A 25,292-nucleotide genomic window follows, 5' to 3' on the forward strand; every position below is an offset into this window, starting at 1 on the left:
AGTGCAGGCCTTGTCCTTCACACATCAGGAAGCAGGACAGTAAATTCAGGAGCTACATGCACATACCCACATGAGCAGTGCCTTGAAGGCACATCTCCCTTGTGGATACCAGTGGCAAAAAAAAGGGGGAAGTGTGGCACCCCCCTCCTGGGGGAGGAAAGAAGCTCTGCCACTTGGCTGTTGTCCCCACAGCCCACATGTGCGCCCCGAGGACCCACAAAGGGAGCAGTGTGGGGTCAGCTGTGCTCGCAGGGCTTCAGAGATGATCTCACAACCCAAGGGGATGAGCAATGCAGTAGCTGGTCTTCCCCAAACAATAGCTGCAGAGAACAGGGAGAAGAAAAACTCCCCTAGAGCATGGTATGTATGCTGGGAACCTGAGACAGGCCAGCCAGCTAGACTGTGGAACAAGTTATGCTAGAAGCATGAAATTTCAAAAGTAGTAGATAGCAAATACAACACAGGCTTAATAGCCATGTTTTCTGGAAGGAATCAGCTCAAGAAAGGCCATGCTTGATTTTTAGTGTTGTTTATATCACATTCACAGCAAAAGGATTCGAGCACACTCTCGGTTTAAGGAGACCCGAAACAGGTCTACGAGGTCCTCTCTGAGTTAGAGCATCATGTTATTTTTTTTTTTGTCCTCCTGCATATGTAGATCAGCCTGGGAGCCTGCCTTTACCAGGGCCTCGCTCACACCTCACAGCCCCTCTCTGCTTCTCACCTCCATAGAAGATGCTGGCTTTTTTTTTTTTTTAAATCCTTGTCCACATACAGAAAGGTGTGCTGGGGTTTTCCTCACACCAGGATCAAACACAGCATCCTCTTATCCAGACCTCTCACCCATCCTTCTCTCCCACCCATCCCTTGCCTTCTTCCTTACCCTGATGGTGAGTCTGCGTTACTCACACCCCTGCAAATTCCTTGCAGCCCACTGATTCCCTGTCATATTTCATGTTTTGTTTTTTTTTTTTTTAAAAAAAGAGCCTTTTTTTTTTTCTTCAGAATGCAGTATAGACAATACAGAGGTCACCTACTTCACAACAGCAGAGTTTCTCCTTGCTCACTAGTTGGTGGATGGTACTTCAGTCCGGTCCCAACACATCACTTTTCAAGTGATACATCACAAGCATGTCAACATACTAATAGCATCAGTATTTGCTCATGGGGGCCTCAATTTTGCAAGGCAACCGAAGCCAACACAAGCTGCAAGTCAGCGTTTTGCAAGCCTGGTGCTTTCAACTGACAGGAGCGGGGCTGAGATTCCTCCACCGGGGTCAAAGCACTCACTGTTCTCAGTGCATTCAGGGTTGCACCTTGATAATATTGAAGGAGGGGGTGACAACTAAAGGATATTCACCAATTCCCCAAAGCACATTTGAAGCTCCCAGTCACTTATTTATGAAGCATTCCGATGCTTTTTTTTCCCTCTTCATACAAAGTTTTCCTATGAAAAATTCATCTATACTGCACAGAACGTATTTATAAATAATAGACACTCTGGCTCACCTGCCTCTTTACATTTCTATGGGCAAGGTGAGCTCCACTTAGAGCTCTGTGGAGGAAATTAACGGCATGGCATTACCAGCACAGGTTGCTGGTTGAGCACCATGTGCCGGGGGGGTACCATTTGCCCAACAGCTTGCTACAGCAATCCCACAAAGAAGAATTCTCCATTGTGCTTGAGGACAAGGGTGCTCCCAGGACCTTGACAGCTGTATTAGCTCAGCATACCTACAGATATGTCATCCTCATCATCAAAAAACAGCTGCCAAAACCACTTCTTTCAAGTTTGGCCATAAAGATATCCAGGATGAGGTGTTTGGTTGCTTCCAGGGGACTATCCCATTCATTTATAGTAATGTTGAGTTTAATTGCAGGAAAGAAGAGCTAACTTGACCAGCCCCATCCCTCTGGGCTGTTGTTTCAAGCAGTCCTATCAAGTCCTAGTTTTGCATGAACATTTTCTGAATGAACATTTTCTGATTTTGCTGAACACAACCAGCAGCAGTCCAACACCTGGCAACTTCGCAAACAATCCTGGAGAGGACCACAAAACTGGTTTATAGGTTTGCCATTGACGATGCCATCGCTTGTCCTTAAAGGTGGCCAAGCCAGAGGCAATGTGGCCGGGCTGACTTACACCAAGGCAAGCCGGCAGTGAAGCCTGGAGGCAGCCTTGAGGTGCTGCTTAGCAGGCGGCTCACACGCGGGGTGCTTTCTCATGCAGAGCACCTCCACCGGCATCTTCCCGTCGCCCGAGCCCACCAGGAACCGCAGCACAAAGCCGAGGGGGATTTCGACACGCTGCTGCCAAGGCCATGGCAAAGCTTCCGCTGGCAGTCCAGGAGCAGGCACGAGGCCAGTGGGGCTCCTTGTCTGCAGGCAGCCGTGCAAATCACCTCCCAATTTTTTTTTTCTCTTGGAATCCAGCCATTTGAGAGGTGAATGCTCTCTTCTTGCACTGCCTTTTTTTTGAGGAGAGGGCACTAGAAAAATAAAAGTTTTAGCAAACACTATGTACTACTTTATTATTTCACATCCTCTACTGCTTGTCTGCTTGTTTAGCAAGAAAAAAAATGAAGTGTGCTACTTCAGGCTATGCCAAAGGTCCCACCATCCTGACAACACCCAACAGAACAGATTTGGAACAAGCCATTATCAGAATTAGTCCTGATGCATTTTGGGCCTTATCCTGTGCACAGAGATCCTGGAACATCCCTTAGAGAGATGCCACCTTGTGCCTTATCACCAACAAAGAGAAAAGGGAGGCGTACGACCACAGGTAATTCTGGCATCTTTTCTGCACTGACGAGGGTACCTGGTTGTTCTCACCAGGCGTTTTGTTTCTAGCAGGAACCTGTCAGCTACATTCTCATAAGGTAATGGATGGTCTGGTAACAAACCTTCCCCTGCTCACATAAAGAGAAAGCCTGTCATTTAGCCTGGTTGAATGAAAAAAAAAAGAACAATGCACACAACCTGAAAAGCTGACTACAGCAAAGCCAGCTGTGTGCATATTGCACTGGCAATGTAGAGAGGATGTTGGATTGACTGGTGGAGATGGTTTTCCAGCTCCTCATCAACTCTGACTTACTGTAGCCCCACTGAGATTGCTGCTAGCCACAGCCATGGACTCAGACCAAAGCAAATGAGCATTATCCTCCCCAGGACAATGAGGTGCTGTACATTTGCTAACTATTTTATTATAATGCAGAGCCTATCACCCTTCTCCATGACTTTTCAGCTTAGAAATTTAACTCAAATTTAATAACAGCAGTTTATTTAATCTCAATAGACAGACAAAATGTGAGCCAGATTCAGAAGATTACACTTTTTCCTTTTTAAAGCACAATTAGCAATGCCATTATTGGAAGATAATCCAAGGAAAAAAAAACAACTAGCCAAAAAAAACCACCACCACCCAGATTTAGAATAAAACTCCAAAATTTGTTATGTTTCAACTCACCAAATCCTCCAGCCCAAACAATGTGCTCCATGCCACTTTTTGCCAGGCAATAAAAAGGGAGTGTTAAACTACTTAATAAATCATCTAAGGCAGTTCTGTTGCAGGCTGCATCTTAGAGCAAAGCAAGACCTCACAACCCCCTGGTACCACCCTCTTAATTTCCTAATCGGCCAACCTTAACCATGTAAGAAGTGACTCGAGCCCAGACCTTACCTAACTACCCATCACACAACCCACTCAAACACTTACAGTGCAATTTCTTGGAGGTTTCCTCCTTTATCTTCTACCACCAAACAGGCTCTGAGATCCTGACCGCTCCAGTTTGCCAAAACGCAGCACGTGCCCAAGGCTTGGAGACATTTTCCTCCTCCGTGGTGAAATCCTGCCACAAACCCATCCATCTCTGCAAGCGGGGAATTGCTCCACGCTTCCCTCCTAAGGTTTAAATTAAGTCTTAATGAAGACTCAGAATTTAAGATTAAACGTTCAGCCCCTGGCTAATTATGTTTGTAAGGTTCAATTTGCTTGGCAAGCATCTGAGTTGGAAAAAAAAGAACAGCCCCAAAACATATTTACATGATTGGAAATACTGGGAATCCTCCCTTGAAGTGGCACAAGAAATCCACGCAGAGCTCTGGCATGCTTTTGGGCAGCCTCTCTTTATTTTCAAGAATTTTTTTTTTAACTCCCCACTCAGGTCTTTCATTGCAATTCCAGCCATTGGCTGGATCAAATTTTCATTTTTATATTATTTCTTCCCCCGGTAGCAATGCCTTGTAAACAGCCTGCTTATTTATGACTACAAACAAGATAGAAAAAACAGCAAATATCTTGCAGTATTAAAGAAAAATAGCAGTAGTTATTACCTCATACAATGCACATGATAAATTTGAATAATCTGAGTTTTGATTGCAGCAGTCTTTAAAATGAAGAGCTACAATTTCCCTTTTTTTCTTTTAATAATGCACAAAAATTCTAATAAACAATTTAGTCTGAGCCACGGGGAGAAATGAGCGCCTGTTAAGATGTAGTAACTTGCTGGATTATTGAGAATGACTGTGGCTACACCTACTTTGACTTGCCAATACATCTTTTCCCTCTTTTTTTTTTTTTAAAGTAACTGGGTCACTATAGAGCTTTTATCAAAAATGAAGTGTTTGCCCCCCCCCCAAAGAACGGAAATATTCCTGTGGTTTGGAGAAATACAACCAAAACAACAAGTGCTTCAACATAACTAGAGCCTACCATGTGCAGGTTTTACATTTAAGACTTGCAGAAGTCTCCCTGCCTGTCTGAATTCTTGTGACTTATCCACTAGCAAGATTTTTTTTCCCCTTCTGCGGATCTGCCGATCAATTTTTCTCCTTCATTATTAATAAAACTCACTCAGAAATGAAACATGAGGCTTGAAGCATCTCTGGGAATCTCTGCTGCCACTGTGTATAAAACAGATGTAAATTTAAAGGCTGTCTGCTGTGTGACATTAAGCAGATTACACCTCCCACTATGCAGAAAAGCACCAACATCAACATTACACCAACTTTTTAATAATTTTTAAAGAAATGCTAGCTGGATCTTATTGAAATATCTATGGTTAAACACAAGGGAAAAGCCTACCAAGAATTGTTTCCCTCTGACTGGTAGCACCTCTGTTTACACACACTCAGCGTCTCTCCGTGGGTATGCAAAAGCCTAACTGTGACAACCAGTCTCCTATACCATTACTGACAACACATGATGTTTTAAATCAATGAATGATTAGCTGCGGGAGGCAAAAAGAGGTTTTTGTGGTTTGTTGTTGCTTGACAAGCAGGTGAGAAATCTTGCTCTCCAAACACAGTTGTCTCTGTTGATAGAGGGATGCATTATGGAAAGACATTAGCCACTGTAAATCCTTCGATACCCAACAAAGATGGATTTCAATAAAAGTCAAGAATCATTAAACTCACCCATCCTCCCTTCACAGGCTCAAGCGTTAAGATGAATGTTATGTGTTTCTGATACCATCTTGTTTCTTTCAACTGCCCTGAAAATACTGCCCAGGGCTGAATCCCACTCTCACTGAAATGCCAGTTTAGCATCTCTGAAGACCAGATATCACCTTCATTTTATTTTGAGTTTTTTTTTTTTGACAGAACAATTGTACCACAAACAAGCAGATCACTGTCTTCTGAAATACTTACTAGACTTATTAAAGATGAAGACAACCAAGCTTTCCTTCCCCCTCTGCATCAGGGTCCAGGTAGAACAACCCATACCTGCCAGCAAAGGGGGCTGCTGTATAACTTGGTGCTGGAAGGGGCTTCCTTCAGAGCAGCTTCTGATCTTCATGAGGCTTCATATCCTTTTTCTTGTGAGCCCTCAGTGCTGAGCTCTCTTGTGGCAGCAAGGCTGGGGGAGGTACCAAGGGCTGGATGTGGCCCCAGCCTTCCAGAGCACCCTCCCTGCAGGGGGTTAGTCAACTCAAATGCAAGATCCAGTCTCAGAAATAGCCCTTATCCTCTCCAAACTTTAACCTAAGAAAGTTCAAGAGGGAGGGTGGAGTCGTTTGGTTTGGTCATTCACTTTGCTTTGTCAGACAACCATTGCAGAGAGGTACAATTTAGATAAGAAACCCCTTTAGACTCTCCATTTCTGTGGCTGTTTAGTCCTTATTTTTTTTGACATATTAAAGAAATCCTCTACAACACAGATGGCTGCAGGGAAATAAGAGGTTGGTTTGAATATTAAGGTCCCCATGTAGCGTTACGGGAACATGGAAAGATGGTCAGACCACCCACCTTTGTGAGACCTGCTCTTCCACCCCACCTGGCAGGCACCTCTTCAGCTGCTGCAAGGCACAGCACTGGGCTTGCAAAACTTGAGCTTTCCCTCTCACTCTTAATATTCTTGTCATACGGAGTAGGAATCTAAAATGAGTAGGTGGCTTTGCTACAATAGTACAAGAGAAATCATCAGCTCCTCATTGTTCGACCTTGTGAAAGAAGGGTGAAGTACCTGAGCCCGTTTTCCTGACTTGAGATGTCATTTGTACCGATAAGTAAATTTTCGCGAAAGAAAGGTAATTATCTGCGAGTGCTACGGAGCGGCGTGGATTCATCTGTCCTGCAATGTCAGATAAAGGTGAAGGCAGCCAGCTACCGCGTGCGGTCAGGTCCTGTATTTCACAGCTATTGCAAGTTTTTGGTTCCAGTTAACTAAAGGGAGGGAGGTAAGAGCAGATCACCTGCCATCACTTTGGGTTTGAAAAGCCAGGCAAAGCACAGCCTTCCCGCAGCTATCGCAGGTACTGCCCTGGCACACAAACATGCCCACACGGCAAAATGCAGCCAAATCCCTGGCGGAGGCTCCGGCGGTGCCGAGTCTTGGGGATTTTGCAGGTGCTTCCCCCCCTCCTCCGCAGCTTCCTCCTCCTGCAATACAACACTGCCCTCTCACGGCTGCTCTGCAGCCAAAACTTCACATCCACGGGGGCACACGTGCAAGCCCGACCCAAAAACCCGGGGTAACCCCCCCCCCTCATTGCTCTGGCATCGCAGAGGGATGCTCCTTTTTTCCACCCCATTTTGCATGGGGGCAAGCACGCCATGGGGATTCGTGCTCTGATTTGACATCCGGCTGCTTCCTGGAGCAAAGGCAGAGTAGGGGCGTGTGATTCCTTCATTTCTTTCTTAATTTATCTAAAAAAAAGTCCTTCGCAGCACCAAGCCAGCACTAAGCCCAGGTCAGGTGGGACATGTGTCTGGAGCAGGTGTCTGCTGCAGGTGGGTGCTGGCTGTGAAGGAAATAAACTAGCAAAAAAACCTACCTCCCTGAACACCTCAGACACTTTCACCAAAGCAAAGGTGCAAGATACTATTTAAAATTGACCCTAACAGATGACAGACGTGGTCACTGTCCTCTCCACAATGGCTCCAGCTGGATAATGTTCGAGCCATGACGCTGGTGGAGCCATCATCATCATCATCATCACCCATCAGCACCCACCTGAACAACTCAGAGGGGTCTGATAAGAGTAGGATCTCCCAGATTCATTCCTGATTAAAAATAAAGCACGAGCAAAGAAGTCATGGAACAGCCTGTTCAGTTCTAGCTGTAACCCACGACCATGCAACACGCTGGCAATGGAAGTAAAATAGATTGTGAGCTGAAGGGTGTATGATAAATAGGCTGTCACTCAATATTTACTTCACAAATAAGTCACCAATGCAAGCTAATGATGTAGCCTCAAGCCAAGAGGCTTGAAAGCATTTTCCAAAGGCAACCAATCTTGAAATACTGAAAAAAAAAGAAAGCTGTTGGGAGAATTCTCCCACCAAGCAGACAGTGCCTTTATGTGACCAAACCAAGCAGAATTGGGGCATTTGCCAATCAATTTCACAACTACATTTCCATTTAGTTCACAGGCGGTCCTCTTTCCGCTTCCCTTTGTGATGGATAAGGATGCAAGAGCTCCTGGAGGTCACATCTGGGGGGTTCAGACTATTTGCACCCCTTGGGGCACAGCCAGACTGCTGTAATCTCACCCCAGCCACCGAGTCCTCCCACTCCTTTTTTCCAATAAAACTTCTTCTGCAGGTGTAATTATTCAGTGGCTGGGTTTAGCCCAATGCTCTGGAGGATGAAGGTAAGGTAATTGGCTGTATTCATCATTGTGTTTCTTCTGCAGCTCTCCAGGTTTATAAATACGTGATAAAATATTACTGCAAGAAACCAATATTTAGCAAGGTGTCAGGCAAAGCAGGGAGACTTCTGAACGTGCAAAGATGCTGCACCAGGAAGTCTGGGGAGCCCTGTGGTATTAAATAACCTTTTAGCATCAGGAACGGAGATTTGAAGAACAGATCCAAAGGGAAAAGATGGGAATTTTGTCTCCTGCAGCCCTCTCAAGCAAGCCCCCCTCATCCTGCCACCCCATCAGTCATGCTGCCCATCCAGGCACTGCCCCAAGCCATTCCTCAGACTAAATCTGGCTGCCTGGCCCCACTGCTCACCTTCTGTGTTTGACATTGCTGTTCTCTTCCCACACAAATGGGGCCAGATGACTTTTCTGACATCTCGCAGCTCTCAGATTAATTACACGGTGACGAGGGCAACATCCCCGCCAGGGCACGTGGGACACGGCACTGGTGCTGAGCTCCACGAGGAGCAGCAGAACAAATGTCACCACAGAGCCACGGGGCTGCCATGAAAGTCAATTGTTCGTAGGGTTAGGAAAAAGATGACACGTGCAATATAGGTATTCATCGTATGCCTGCTGTCCCATTTACACAGGAGGTGTTCAATTGGATCTAATGAAAAAACATTTTTGCTGCTTTTGGAGAAAACTGCAGGTCTCTGAAACAGGGAAATATTTGGCATAAATGTTAGCACAGGACTTTTCATCCAGCAAGAGAAATCTGCTGTACTGCTGGGAGACTTCCTGCAGGGTAAGTAAGGTTTAGAACTAACTTAGAAATGCAAAACCAGATTAAACAGATTACAACATCCAATTTCTGCTTTTCATGTAGGTAACTCTTCAGCTTACATTCATTTCTTACTCTTTGTAAAATTATTGGCATTTGCAGTGTCATTTTCCCCATAGCTCCGTTTACAACCAATAAAAAGCTCGGGGACATTTCTAAAACAAGAGATACCAGACCACGCTACCCAACTGAAACCAACGGGGTGCAATGCTTCAAGGTTTCCTCCGCGGCTTCTCTTCTGGCAGACAAATCTCAGCCTCAGCTAACCCAGAAAAAAAAGGTCAGCCAAGCCATCAAACATTTCAAAGCACAATTAAGACCCTAAATGAGAGGAGTTAAAGTTTAATGCTGGAACTTCACTGCCGGTTGATGCTCACCAATTACAAGGGTCACTTGAAATACGATCGGCAGAGCCGCTGTGTGTCAGAAACCAGCCTCCGCTGATGGGAGTTAGGAAATGTTCTGGCGAGGCAAACAACCTTGCTCTAATAATACGACTGCTGCCATAAAAAGAAAAAAAAATCCTGTTTCTGACAGCTGAGAGCTGCTTCAGGTCTGAAGAACTTGAATTTGATGCATTTTGAAACCCTTAAAGTAATTCAGCTCCCATATGGGTGTGGTTATTATGAGGAAGCCAGAAATTAACTCTCCATCCCAGGAATATAACATTAGAGGATAAATCTAAGACTGTGGGAATAAACCACAGATTAGTCTAATTCAAAAATATCATGCAATTTCTTTTTAATAATGCTGTAATTCTATATTGATCATCCTATTTCCCAACCCCATGAATTCTTCACTGTAATATCCTATACTTAATATTAAAACTAAAAGCAAAGTCAAAACTAAATCAAAGAAAGTTCAAGAAAAGCATTTCAACAGCAAAATGAACAGACAAGAAAATGAAGAGCGTCAAATATGCAATCTCCTGTCCGTATGTGATTTAGTCTGACACGCTCCTGTGTTGTATTTTATTTGAACAAATATCATTGTTTCCAGCAGCAGAACAAAGCTCCTCACTGCCATCCCACCCATGCCCGACAAGACCATTTCGGAGGGAGGACACTGAAATACTGTGGGAACAACATGGATTTCATAACAGCACACTCATTACCTGCAAAACAGGAACGAGTTTGGATCTAACATCTCCAGTACCCCTCCTGCCAAGTCACCGCAGCAGGGACTGTCTTCCATTAAAAACCAAGGGTTTGCCAGGATCTGGCTTTCCCCAGATCAGCCAAGGAAAGTATTTTAGGATTAAACCAGGCTTGCTCAGACTCTAGCTCCATTTTCCCTAAGTCACACAAGTCAAGGGAGTGAGATAAGGAGTTGCCCTCTTCATGCATCAAAAATAAGCAAGTAGAAGACTGTTTTTGGCCAGCTGAAGATCAGCAGCTTACTGAAAACATGCCAGGAGATAAATAGTGGCCATGTAGTGACTTTTGCTATACCACCACCTACCTCACACAACAAGAGTCGCCAGATCAAATCCAGATCTGTTTCTGGAAGGGTCAAACCTGATGCTGAGGGACACCCATAAAAGCTACCTATTCCGAACATTTTTTCCTCAAGTATGACTTCCCATGGGACATAAATTCATGGGAATAAGGTCTGGAAGGCATTCCTTATAGTTACTAATAAAACCCTACTCAGAGAAGCTCGGACACTTGCTTATGGCCCCACAACACTCAAAAGCCTCTGTGGTCCAGTGCAAGATACTAGGAGAAGTAGAATGTGAGAAAGTCTCAATTGACATAGGTCACTGTTTTAGCTGCTATCAAACGTTCACTGTAATAGGGCAATATCTGCCGTTTGGCACAGACCTAAGGTCTATCAGATGCTACGGAGTCCCGTGCTGTAGCACACAGTGCTTCACCTCTTCTGCTTCCTCTCCAGGCTTGGTAGATTTTTGGTGGGAGGGAGGATGAGGAAGGGTGGAGACAAGATAGCAAAAGGAGAGTGAAATCAGTGACCATCAGCCCCATGACTGAAGGGCAAACCCAACTTCAGGCTCTCCTCCTATTTGAAGGAGCATCGCTGGGGTCCACACCAACTCAATTTTCATCTCAATGACACATCTGACTGCATTTTAAACCACACCTGCTTGAGATGCTATTAAAAAAAAGCAACAGCAAAAAAAGGAATCAAAAGCAAATCTGAGCTTTACTGGCACCATTTCAGCTGACAGAGAATGAGCAAAACACCATGGAAGACAATCATGTTTGGCTCCTTTTTTGCCAAGACAAAAAATCATGCTTAATTACTTCATGTTCTGACACACGTTGCAAAAAAAAGTCCTTAGCTCAAATGCCACCTTGACACATTAGCTATCGACTTTCATTATATTCATCTTCATTTCTGGTGTATAATCTAAGTCGTAACATAAAGGTTTCTCTGTGGTAGTAAGAGGTGACATTATAAGACATTACACCGCAGTTTATAATGCCAGTGGAATAATTTTGCATCAAGGGTTACAACAAAATTCTTGAAAGAGAAAGATGTTATGAGAAGTAATTACTTCCCCCCTCCACTAGCTATTAAACTTTAATAACTCAGATATGATTTCAGGTTTCTTAGAAGACAGGCTTGCATAGAAAGTTTCCATAATTTATATTTTAGTGGGCAGAATAAGAGTATCCAGCAAATATTTTCTATTTCATTTATGCAACAAGTAAGAGCTGCAAATGAATCCAAAGAGGGTTGCTCATGGCAGACCAAAAGAAGGCCTTTTTCCTGAACTTAGGTCCCAGATACCAAATCTCAGCTGACGGGCAGTTTGTGTCAGCTAATCCCATAAATATAGTTATTTAGACTAGAAACTGCAAGTGACAGATGACTGCAGATGCAGAAAGAGAAATCTAGGATGTACTTAATGGATTATATGAAAACCAGTGACAAACACTATAATTATTCCAGGCAGTTGCACTGGCTCCTAAGTTGATTTAAAGACTGAGCCACCTCCTCTGAAGAAATATGTATACCTAACTATGGTACTTATAAAACTTATAAAGACTTATAAAAATAATCCAGTAAATTTGGCTCCCAGCCCATGCTACAGCCTCATCTTTCTGCTTCTGACGGCACAACGGCACAGCACAGTGTAAGCAAGGTGAGAGACATCTGTAGTGTAGTGTCTGGGAGGTCCCATGAGCCTTTCTGGGGGACAGCATCTACACAAAAGGAGTTTGACTTGGTTTACCATCATACTTAGAAACACCACAGTCATCCGTAGGAGTAACACCTGAGCTAACATTCTCCTTGCTCGGGCATAGCCACCCGCTCAGAAACCTGCATCCTCTCCTGGGTGAGAAGCACTGGTGCAGGAGGGGGGCACAAAGCTGGTGGCACTACTAAAAGAACCATGCAGAAACAGCAAGGACTGGCAAAAGTCAACTAAACTTATGTTCAGAATACATGGTATTGAAATGGCCCAGTTATAAGAGTAGGAACCCTGTAATTTCCTACTCACATCACAACCAGCCCTTTTAAAACCAACTTCAGATGGTTTCTGTACATGGAAGTATTTGGTAATTTTTTCCTGCATCACTCAGTGTTTGCAATGTAAGCTGTAATAAAATATTGAAGATGTATTATCAGCATGAATGTGAATTTCAAATTATGGTTTATGATCTGGGGTCTTTTGCAGGGGAAGAAGTGTTTTTATATGGTTCATTCTCTACAACTCAACCTACAAGAAGCAACACCGCAAACTCCTCTGTGCTTTTCTCTCCCATGCTGGACTGAGCTGTGTGTATCTGCACTACCATCCTTGCAGAAGGACCAAAATTCTCATTAAGGATAAAGCCAGGTGCACAAAGGGGAAGTGGTACCAAAGCAAAGCAGAGATTTCTTCTGCCATTTTAACATTAGCCTTAAAAGATGCTGTATAAAAGAAACAAGTCGATTTTAAAATATTGGTTAAAACTTCAGACATCAGGTTCAGGAAGGTATCTGTGCTCTCCAAGCAAGCCCAATGCCCCAAACAAGAAAAAAGAACAGTTCATGGTGCCTGAGCCTCTGAGTTGAACTGGTTTCTGCAGGGGAAAGCGCATGGGGAGGAGGAACTGGCTCTCCAGAAACAGAGAAACTTGTACCCACCTTAAAGGGAGGACCTGAGACCCTTCCTGTTAACTCCCTCCTACTATTAAGTTGTCTCAGCAGGACCCTTCCATTCAGATAAATAAACCAGAAAAAGCTAGAGCAAAGCAAAAGAAACATAAGAAAAAGGCAAGGCATTGTAATGATGCACTTCGCAAGAATAACATTTTTAGCAGACTTCACACAGGCTTTTTTGTAGCAGGAGAAATTACCAAATCTAGGAGCATAGCTGTAATTAAGGGTGATTTTTTTTTTTTGATGGGCAGTTTAAGGAATGCAGCTGAGAGGAAGAGCGCTGCTCCCAGGGCTGTTCGTTCCTGAAAGCCTTGGTCCCTGGCACTGCTGGAATTGGATTCTGCTGGATTCTTTGGAAGGGTTTGCTGGAAGGCACCATTAGTGCAGATTAGCAGGAACAGAAGAAAAAAAGTGATTCCAAAGACCCATGTAAAAGTAAAGGCATAAAATATTAAGATTTTAGTAATGAATGATGCCTCTGCTACTAACAGGAGCCCATCAGCTGGTAACAACCGAGAGGGGAAACTCTGTGAGACCTCCTAAAGAGCATTAGGAAATTCACACACAGATGAACAAGCACACATTCACCCAACAGTTACTAGGAAAAGACAGAAAGGAGAAGCCCATCTGAAGAAAACTTTTTAGGCTACTTATCTAGTAATAAGGATAAGGTAAGATCAGGTCCCTTTAAGGAACAGTGTCTATCAGCTGATACTTGACTCAGCTTTTCCTTCTGTCTGCTGTAGAAAGTGAAGATTAGCAGTGGCACAAGAGCAAGTTCGCATACACAGCCGCAAATATGTTAATCCTGAACTTAGAAACAGATAAGAGAACCATGAGAAGCATCTATTTATGGAGCAGCCCTCTACAAGGAATAGCACAGGACAGAGGAGAGCCACTTCTTATATGGAGCTGGACGTAGCCCCGCAAGGAAGCGCTTGCTGGAGATTGACTGCCAGGTCCTCAGCACAGAGGAGTCCTGTCCCTGCACACTTAGGCTCAGAAAATAAGAGCGTTGCAGTGGCACCTTCTGGCACCATATGAAATCTCTTAAAGGGATGAAAAATACCTCTTCACATATATACATATACAAGGAGGAGCACTCCCCCCCCGCTATGACATCCCTTTTCTCTCCAAATACCAACCTGCAGGTGAAATCCCATTCAAATCTCCCTCTGACTACACCATCCCCAGGCCTTCCAGAGCTGCCCTGCTCTTGGGACCCAGCCCGCAATGCGGGCAGGTCAGAGAGACCCGGCCAACTTTACCTCCTGCACTGACAGACTGGCATATAGGAAGAAGGCTGCGGAACTGGAGCAAGTTTGTCTTTTGTTGGACATCAACTACTTCCAACTGGAGTTGACTCCAACCAGTTCCAGTTTTGGAGCTGATGCAATGCTTCAGTCTGGATTTATTCATCAAGGCCCAAGACTGCACATCCTTCATGACATGCTGTATGTCAGGCTCACCTCTCTCCTATGTGCTGGCTTCCCCAAAGCAGCCACAGGGATTTTACTTCAAATTTTACCATGTTTCAGGAAAAACCTCTGACGCATGGGGTCACCAGCACCCAAGCCACCATACAGTGAGGCATTGCCTCATAGGGGTCTGCAAACACAGGGCTGAAACTGAAGTAAGACATTTTGGGTGCTTTAAAATAAAAGTTAAAGTAGGAACATTAGCAGAGCCACCATTACTTTAAAAATAAAAAATAAAAAAAACCTTTTTCCATTATGTTCACCACTGCAGTGGGTGATGACAGACACCACCAGGTCAGTAACCATAAGGACTCGCCCAAGGTTAGGTTAAGGAACATTGCTGACCCCTCAAAGTCACTCCTCCCTGCGCCAGGCAAGGATTTCCCAGCTCTCAGATCTAGACCTCAAGGTTTATTTTCTAACTACAGCCAGTTTTTGGTTAAGTGCCTCAGCACTTATTAGCCTCAGCAGATTGGTGAGCAACCTGACCCTGCAACTCCCTTGCATCTGGCTCAGCTTCATCAGCCTGAGCACTGTCCCTCCTTCCTCTTTATATCCCATGTTTAGATGTGCTACATTTCTGTCTTTTAACAGAAGGAATCTGAGAACACAGCAATAGATGTCATGTAGGTTTGGTTTTCCTGTTTGAACACCCCATCTCTGGGATCCCAGAGCAACCAGCTCCCAGCAGACAGAGACCTTCCCCTCCCCTTTCACCCCTTCTCCGCCAGCCACCCTCCAGCTGCATTTTGTCCCATCAAGTGCACATACCAGCCACTTCTTTGGCTGATCCAGAGCCAACCCATAGTCATATATCCATAATACTGCTGTCCAGTCCGTAATGTTGTTGGACAGCCAACCCTGTCTGTGATTGAAGGAACAGGACTGGAGTCTTCGTGTATGTTTGGATGCTTTGTTTTAGGCACTAGATGTCAGTGTTTTACCTACACTTGTAGAAATTTCCACAGTGACAGTGGAATCACTAGTAAATAAACCTATACATAAAAAGCTAAGTGTCTTTTGTACCAATGCCCCACCAAAACTGCAACAAACCCACCTTCCCTTCCAGATCTAAGCAGTACTTCTCCCCACCCCAAATTTGCCTATGCATGTAAACAGTAGTTTAAAGCAAAGTAGCTAAGCCAAACAAATGCATGACCCCAAAGGTGTCTTAATTCTACTTCAGAGAGTACCTGCCAATATTAGCTAGATCTAAAAAAAGGCACGTATTTGCTAAGAAATGCTTAACAGATCTGGCCAAATATTTTTAATATAAGGAACGTAACACAAAATTAAAAAAAAATCAAAGAAATGATATTATATTCATTAAAGTTTTGACTTGGAATAACAAAGTCAATATGCATATAAATTCTATGAAGTTCCACAATTTTGCCTGAAGCAATTTTACTAAGAACTTAAATTGCTTTTAAATTCAGATAAGAATATGGATTCAAAAAACCATTGAAAATATTAACTGAAGCTGATATCTTCAAAATGTGAATTGAATTAGAAAAACAAATATCCCCCCTCACCTCCTCAAATAATCAAAAACATTGAAGCCAAGTATATTGCAGCCCATTGTCATCTCGGCACCAGATTAGCTCTACCTTAGCTGGTTTTAAATAGTCCTATTCCTTTTTGTGCACACATGGTCTGTCAGTGCAACCGGCTTTCAAAGGAATTTGTTTTAAAAAGTGGGGAAAGTAGGGGAGGGGAAGAAAAAAATAATTTATAAGCCTTTTGCTTCTGTCTCAAAAGGAAGAAAAATATTCTATCAACACCAAACCTGTGCCATTATCTCAAAACCTAACTACTCCTTACACTTTTTAATTAATATATCAGCACACCTGCCACCCTGCCTTCCCCTACTTGGGAGCACATCCCACTTTTGCTCAGCTCAGGTCTCAGCCAAGATTTATAGCAGTTACAGATAGGAGAAGCACTGCATTAGCCCCCTGCCTGTCAGCTTTGAGATATGGCCTCAGCCTGTGGAAATCCCTTGGGAAAGGAAACATCTTCACTCACCACCTGGAAGCTCAGGCAGGGTTTTGAAGAAGCTGCACGTGAGCTTCTGTGCAGAAAGCAGCAGCAGAGCAGAGCCTGTGCCACCACGAGCCATGCAGAGCTCCAAGGTAAGTCTACCAAGACCTTTTCCCTATGAAGAGCACCCCAGAAAACATCCATGGCTGTGTGCCATCTGCTAAGTGTGTTGCTGTTAGCCAGCATCAGCAATGGTACCTGGGGGCACAAAATCAAACTGAAATCCCGATATATGCAGCCAGCCTAATTCCAAAGTTGGAAATTCTTATCAAAAAGCTGTCAGATACTCATGCTCACGCACCATGAGGTTACTGCTTAATTACAGTTTCTTTGCAGATCATCCTGTGTATGGTTATCTTATACCAGTTAAAGTTGTATCCTCCTGAAATCAAATTTTGCAGTCTTTTAAGATATAATAATAAATATATGTTGATGCAAATTGCCATGCAGACTACTGGCTTTCCTGGGGGCTGGACTTCAGCCCAAGACAGCTGAAATTATCTGTACAATCTCCTAAGACACCAATAACTTCTGGAATTAGCAGATCTCCTACGTTTCCAGGGGAGTTACAATCCTGGCTAAAGTGTCAGCTTTCTGTTCCTCTCCCCAGTTACTTTTCCTCCCCAACAAAGGGCTGAAGGAGATGGACCTCAGCGCCCTCTTTGACTGCTCAGGGCACTCTGCTGGACCAGCACCACAGACTACCAACGCTGTTCTGAGTATTCAGATGTTGGACAAAATGAAGGACCTATAATGAGCAGCACACAAACAAAAGTACTCCAAGAATTGTGAAAAAAACATGTTAATTTTAAGGGGAGCTTCTGTTATCTTTCGTCCATCAGTATGTGTACGTGCTATTTTGCTTTACACCTGTTGATCTAACAATGAACAGTGCACCATCCAATGAATATAATGACAAAATAAATAAGGCCCTTCATTTTTATTTATTTTAAGGATTCCTATGCATTATGCTGAATATAGAACTTCAAGTATGTAGCACTAGCACTGAACAGCAGCACAAGGGCCTCAGGGGAAAGGTAGGGAACTACCTTTGCTGCAGAAAGATCAATGTTAATCTTGTTATGTCACTACTCATAAACAAAGAGTTGCAAAGGTCATCCAGACTCCAAGCAAGTACAGAAAACTGTAAAACTTCACTGAAAGAACAGGGATAGACTCATATTTGAAATTAAATCTCAGGCTAAGCTGCCCTCTAGAAGAATATATCAAGGACCTTTGCACTTTAGAGGTAGCTGGTAATGATACAACCAAATACAATGCCACATTTATGGCTTATTTTTAGACAAAACCTACCCAAAAGGCAAAAAAATTAAAGAAAATCCCATTTTCTGGTCTGCTTCCCGAAGAATAATAAAACCCCTATCAGTGACCATCTAATGATCCATCCCATCTCAAACACTGAAAACTCATTATAGAATCATAGAATATCCTGAGTTGGAAGGGACCCTTAAGGATCATCAAGTCCAACTCTTGATACCGCACAGGTCTACCCAAAAGTTCAGACCATGTGACTAAGTGCACAGTCCAATCTCTTCTTAAATTCAGACAGGCTCGGTGCAGTGACCACTTCCCTGGGGAGCCTGTTCCAGTGTGCAACCACCCTCTCTGTGAAGAACCCCCTCCTGATGTCGAGCCTAAATTTCCCCTGCCTCAGCTTAACCCCGTTCCCGCGGGTCCTGTCACTGGTGTTAATGGAGAAAAGGTCTCCTGCCTCTCGACACCCCCTTACGAGGAAGTTGTAGACTGTGATGAGGTCTCCCCTCAGCCTCCTCTTCTCCAGGCTGAACAGGCCCAGTGACCTCAGCCGTTCCTCGTACGTCTTCCCCTCCAGGCCTTAGTGTTCCTCCAGCCTCACGAATCCAGGCCTTGAACCAGTGCGGTATGAACAAGTCAAAGCCAATCTGATCACTCTGCTGTATTATATCCCAACACGTGTTGGGGGAGATTGGCGCCTATCACTGACACTTAGCAGAGGGGTTTCTCAGAGAGGAAAGCATATGCTGGGCAGGAAACAAGACAGAGCCAGAAGAATGGGGAGGAAACAGCAAAATGTTTTTTGTTTTTTTTTTTCCTTTTTAATGGAGAGCACTGCTTTTGATTTAAAGAGCTCTTGACACAAAGAAATTTCTTGAAAGACATGGATGATCACCCCAAAAAGCATGCTGTATCGGTGTTTTGGAAGCCCAACATCCCAGCTCCTGCAGCAGGTGTTTGGAGGTGGCTACTGGCTGCTTTTGTTCTGCGGTTTTAACAGCGTCTCAAAGAGCTGCTATTAATTCAGGTTTGAAGGAAAGATAATATAAATTAGTGCTTCAACTTTCGTACCGGCTGGAGGCAATAAATCAAACAATCCACCATAAATCAACCTAAAATTGCAGGACAAAATGTCCATTTGTTTTGGTGAAATCCGTTCTCCTTAAACAGTCAAGTCAGCTTACTGGGAGAGAGAGAGCGCGCCAGAAGACAGATACTGCAGGAGTTTAACAATCCACAGGGAGTTTATTTTTAAACCATGCTGGGAACTGCTTGTCAGCACCTAGCCCATGGCTTGCTACGGCTGCAACTCCTGACACCAACCAAAAACACAAAAATCCAAACAAAGCACTGCCGAAAGAAAGCTGTGACCACGTCAAGCTTTCTCTTTAAGCCAAAGGACCCAGACCTCTGAAGTCCCACGAGTGAGCCATCAGCCGTGCATCTTTGGTTTTGCAGCCACTGCTAGCAGGCAATGCAGAACTGATCTGCAGATTGCTCACTTGTCATAAGCTTTTCCTTGTAACCAGGCTAGCTCAGCCATCCCACCACTTAAAGACACTGTTTGCAGAAGCATCTCCTAGTCTGGAGACCACTAAAGTGTAGAAGAAATAGAATTTACTAAGCCCTGCATTGGCAAAAGGTAAAAATCAGTGTTGCTTCATGCAACTCAAATTATGCTGGTATAAAAACATATGCATCAGCCCCAGGATTTTAACCTCTCCTTTCAAAGTGTTAACTCAAGATTCAGTTCAAGCCTGTAGCAAATAGCAAGTGTTTTCCTTCATGCCTTGTCCCTGGGAAATCAGTGATGATTTTGTCATTGATTTCAATGAGAGAACAATTACTGCAAAGCTTGACAGGCTGCTTAAGCAATGGGTTCTCAATCATTTTACATAGGGCCATTAACAGCTGCAATTTCAGCTAACTGCTACATATTTGCCAGAGTTTTATGTTTATATTTCAACTTTAAAGGTTATCCCCCTCTCTAGCACGTTCAACACCATCTTTCTTTATTGCAGTACTTCAGAAAGGGGCCACTTTCCATGTAGCCATAGCTAATTAACACTGGATGAGCAGCCAAATTTTTTTCTGCATGATAGCAAAAGAAAAATTATCATGTTTTTACACATTTCTGCTGGAGAAACCCCACTGATACCACACAGAAGACCACAGAGGTAGAAGATGTTGAGTCAGGAATGGTTGATGGGGGCTTAAAATAGGGTGGGAAAGGGACAACACAAAAGGCTGAGCTCAAAACCAGTATTCTGAAAATGTCTCCAAAGGGCCAATGTTCAGCTAGTCCTCTGGCTGGAGCCCACTATCTGTGTTCGCACTCATCCATCCATTGCACTAATTTCAAGACCTTTACTTATTTTGAGATTTTGGGAAACCCATGGCAAAGGATTTCTAATGAAGTCTCCAACAGAGGAGATAACCTCAGGAGGACAGCCTTGTTTGCATCGGCCATTGAAGAGTTTCAGCTCTCCAGTTTCAAAACTTGGCTGCAAGGGATCCTGTTTCCATTCTTACATGCACGCCTCCCTGCAGGATGCGTACACGCTCCTACCTCCTTCAGCCTGTTATACAGTTCTCCTTTCATTATCAGGTGCCTGCAAATGCAAGGTTTACTTGAAAATACGTACACAGATTTCACTCTGAGAAGCTACCTGTGTTTTGTACAGCTCATTTGCTCTTGATTTTGACAACTGCCAAACACTGCAGCTTATTCTAAAAATAGAGCCAGATGTGCTCTTTCCTACTAGCTTTGTTGGTGTTCATTTCACCTGGAGCACGGCACCTTTTGGACAACTGCATAACGTATGGCTAGGACCTACAGACCTTGCTGCAACCTGACCCCAAATGGGATCTTGCAGCATAGAGCACCATCACCTGGCCCCATCCCTGCACCACATTGGCAATGGACACCCTGTGCAAACCCCAGTGATGCATACTCCAGTGCACAATGGAAGTTAACAATCCACTGAAGTTTACTTTTTCTCTTTTCCTTTTTAATTCACAAGTCTCCTGCATATCTATCACTTCCTCAGATATGACCTGGGTTTAGAGTTATCCCAGAACGCTCTGCCTGAACACCTTTTGACTTCACATTCGGTCACAAATTGACTGCAGGAATCTGAGATTTCACTATTGATTGGACTGGGTGAGCTGAGATATCATTGTTTTGTAACTCATCCAATATCAGAGCTTCAACTATTCATGTAATCAGCTACATTTTAAGATTTCTTGGACATAAACAATTCTGCGTTTGGGCAAATTTTCAACCATCTGAATGGGACAAAATAAGGATGCAGACACAAAAGTCTTTTTAGTATTTGCAGAAATATCATACCATTCCCACTTCTGTATGCCCAAAATAGTCCAGGAACCCAGCCACTTAGTTTTCCTCTCTAAATATTAAAAACAGCTTCTTATAGCATCATATTATCACCAATCAATTTACTACCAGCTGCCATCCACCAGCTCTAGGAGAGCAGAGGAGGTTCTCATTTCCCATGCCTTAGGCTTTGGTGTTTGCAGGGGACGGATTCAGCATTTTCCAGACTCTCCATCTGGCTCTATCACCCTCATGCTGAGCAACGAGCGTTTCCTCCCACTTGCCACTCAGCCACCACCAGGCACACGCAGCAAACACATCCTGTGGCCATTTCCACTAGCAGAAAACCCACATGCTTTGACAATATGCTTTATTCTTGGCAGTCTCCCAAATGCTCTGCCACAGGGTGTGATGCACAGGTAAAACCTTATAAACAAATGAGCAGGTGAGTTTTGTCAGGGCATTGGTCTTTGGTCCCTTTTGAAATCAAGGAGCAGATAATCTGCTCAAAGTCCTCCTGGAGCTACACATCAGAGTCCTACAGCCAAGGCAAATGTTTTCTGGTTTCTTGCATGGGCAACCCTGATGTAGTTTCATCAGCCGTAGCAGACTATAGTGCAAACTACAGTTAATTTTGAAGAAAACAAAATGGATAATTTCATGCCCCGTTAAACTAATAATTTCTTTCTGCATTGGTGGAATTGGGCAATGTTGTTCTCATCCCTGCTCAGCTTTCTACAGCCTCATACCCATTACTGTGGAGCAGTCTTAATTAAATACAAATGTTCTTCTCATCGATGCACTGACTAAGGAATGTCAAGCCTTGTCTCCTCAGATGCCATAAGGGGCCCATTAAGTTATCTAAACACTTGCAGAAAGCATTGCAAGGCACTGCAAATCTCTGCGTTATGAACAGGCACTCAAGGTGCTCTCATCCGTAGGCTCCCAGCCCCATAAGATGCACCACCAGGATCCATCCATAAGGGTGGAGAAAGGCTCATCCCCCAACAACAATGGCATAATGTGATATTTCTGTCAGCCTTAACATAAGACCAACCTTGTACCAGGTAACGAGATGTCTCCTGTTCCACATTCATACCTTCTGAGCAGGCTGCTGGCTCCATATCAGCTTGTCCTCCTCTGCTGGAGATGCCCCTACAGCATGGCAGACTTGATTTAAGAGATACGGGCGCCACATTTCAGCAAGCTCTTCATAGCTTTGAAAAAATACATAAAAGAAGTCTGAAAATCTTAGCATACAGACAAGAAAAAATACACAGCCACCTCCCCCCCCCCCCCCCCCCACTCAAAACTCACACAGGCAAACATGAATGAACAACCACCTCCTCCTCCTTTTATCCACACATGACCCTTCCCATCAGGTAACGTGCAAACCATTTTCACCTGCAGCCAGCTCCCAGTCAGAAGTCCTGGCCTTTCCTCCCCTTCTCCTGTCACAGAAGTCTCCTGTCACCTTGTTGCATGGCGCAGCAGTAAGACCCAGTCAGAGTCACTTGAAGGGACATGCATCCCTGGGGTCTTCTCCATCCTGTTATCTCACCCTGGGGAGCATGGCAGTCCAGGAGACTTAATGGGGCAGCACATATACATCTGGCAGAGTAAGAAAAACACTGATTGAAAGAGAAGGCAAAAGAAAAAACCCTTGACAAAGTCATTCCCTGCTACTACAGACTTGTTTAGTTGCAAGCCTGGCATCTTCAGCACTAAAAGGTTCAGTAGGAAGGCTGTCAGCCCTTTTTGGGGCTTCAAGAAACTCTCCAGTATTTCTCCCTGGGGCTCAGGAGCACTACTGGAGAGAGGGCACTTGGTTTTCATTGAATCATAGAATATCCCAAGTTGGAAGGGACCCATAAGGATCAAGTCCAATTCCTGGCACCACACAGGTCTACCCAAAAATTCAGACCGTGTGACTAAGAGCACAGTCCAAACACTTCTTAAACTCCAACAGGCTTGGTGCAGTGACTACTTCCCTGGGGAGCCTGTTCCAGTGTGCGACCACCCTCTCAGTGAAGAACCTCTTCCTGATATCCAGCCTGAACCTCCCCTGCTGCAGCTTGACACTGTTCCCGCAAGTCCTATCACTGGTCACTAAAGAGAACAGATCAGATCGGTGCCTTCCCCTCCACTCCCCCTCGTGAGGAAGCTATAGGCCGCGATGAGGTCTCCCCTCAGCCTCCTCTTCTCCAGGCTGAACAGGCCAACTGACCTCAGCCGTTCCTCATACGTCTTCCCCTCCAGGCCCTTCACCATCTTCATCGCCCTCCTCTGGACACTCTCCAACAGTTTAATGTCCTCTTTGTACTGTGGTGCCCAGAACTGCACACAGTACTCAAGGTGAGGCCGCACCAGCGCAGAGTAGAGTGGGACAATCCCTTCCCTCGACCGACTAGCAATGCCGTGCTTGATGCACCCCAGGATACGGTTGGCCCTCCTGGCTGCCAGGGCACACTGCTGGCTCATATTCAGCTTGCCGTCAACCACAACCCCCAGATCCCTCTCTGCGGGGCTGCTCTCCAGCGTCTCGTCACCCAGTCTGTACGTATAGCCAGGGTTGCCCCATCCCAGGTGCAGGACCAGGCACTTGCTCTTGTTAAACTTCATGTGGTTGGTGACCGCCCAGCTCTCCAATCTGTCCAGATCTCTCTGCAAGGCCTTTCCACCCTCATCCGAGTCCACAATTCCTCCAAGTTCCATGTCATCGGTGAATTTGCTCAGAACACTTTCTAGTCCTACATCCAAATCATTTATAGAAACATTGAAGAGGACTGGCCCTAAAATGGAGCCTTGGAGGACCCCACTAGTGACCATCCGCCAGCCAGATGTGCCCCATTTACCACAACCCTTTGAGCCCTGCCCATCAGCCAATTGCTCACCCATCGCATGATGTTTTTGTTTAGCTGTATGCTGGACATTTTGTCCAGTAGGATCCTGTGGGAAACTGTGTCAAAAGCTTTGCTGAAGCCCAAAAAGATCACATCAGCTGGTTTCCCTTGATCGACTAGATGGGTGATCTTATCATAAAAGGAAATCAAATTTGTTACGCAGGACCTACCCCTCACGAACCCATGTTGGCTGGGACCAATGGCTGCATTGTCCCCCAGGTGCGCTTCAATAATTTCAAGGATCATCCTCTCCATAATTTTACCAGGCACTGACATGAGACTGACAGGCCTGTAATTGCCAGGGTCTTCCTTCTTGCCCTTCTTGAAAATTGGTACAACATTTGCCAGTTCCCTGAGCAGCCTGAAGTCTGCTCTCCCCATACCCAGGGCTGTTCTCCTTCTGTCACCAAAAGCCACATCGGTGACTGTGGCTGGAGAGGCCGCAAGAGCATGCAGAGGCCATGTTTTTCTGCCTGGTGGATACCACGGCCGGGCTCTTCACGAGCAGCTTACAACCACGGTTGGGAAGGACCGCTGGAGGAGAGCGCTGAGGGGGCCACCCCTGCCCGCCCTTCCCGCGCAAACGGCCGCGCCGTGCCCTGCCTGAGGCGCCCCGGCCTGGCCGCCGCGCTCCCCAGGGCCGCCTTTGTCCGGCCGGGGCAGGGGCGCTGCCGGCTCCGCCCGCGGCTCCTCAGCCTCCGTCACGGGGCTGCCGGCGGCTCCCTCGGCTGCCTCGGGCGGCCTCGGTGCCGGAAAAAAAGCCCTGCCCGCCTCGATCCCCCGCTCCGCTGCAGATCGCGTCTGCGCCGGAGCCGATCGCCTCGGCAAGAGGCGAATTTGATTCTGAAAAAATTCTGAGTGCCTGCAACGCAAGGCAGCTGCAAGTTAAACCACATAAGTAGCAGCTCTCAGCCGCTGGGGCTCGGAGCCAGGAGTGCCTCTCCAGCAGGTAACTGCACCTGGGAAACTTGTCAATACCTCCAGGGAAGTGCCAATGAAAATTTAGGGGTCTCAGTCCCAGGAAAATTGACTTCTCCAAGCCTTATCTTCTGACATTCTTTTTGTATACGTTAGTAAACACATATATATATGTACTTGGGTACCTCATCATTTTTTTTCACTTTTTTTTTTTTTTCCTGTCACAGGCAATTGAACTAGCTTCTCTGGTGCTGCAACACATCAGGGATGAGCCACCTTCATCTCCTCTCCACA

The 25,292-nt window shown here is 45.0% G+C and overlaps 1 long non-coding RNA gene across 1 annotated transcript; it reads right to left on the reverse strand.

Annotated features, from left to right (window-relative positions):
- Nucleotides 1-1,523: 1,523 nt before the first annotated feature.
- Nucleotides 1,524-24,648, reverse strand: LOC106034584 (uncharacterized). Its single transcript, XR_007161284.2, has 5 exons — nt 24,251-24,648; nt 22,582-22,788; nt 22,277-22,394; nt 3,719-3,904; nt 1,524-2,489 (listed from the first exon to the last, which is right to left on the reverse strand). It is a non-coding gene; the product is annotated as an uncharacterized lncRNA (long non-coding RNA).
- Between the last annotated feature and the right edge of the window lie 644 nt (nt 24,649-25,292).

The sequence above is a fragment of the Anser cygnoides genome, chromosome 6 (assembly GCF_040182565.1).
Source record: "Anser cygnoides isolate HZ-2024a breed goose chromosome 6, Taihu_goose_T2T_genome, whole genome shotgun sequence".
Lineage (NCBI taxonomy): Eukaryota > Metazoa > Chordata > Aves > Anseriformes > Anatidae > Anser > Anser cygnoides.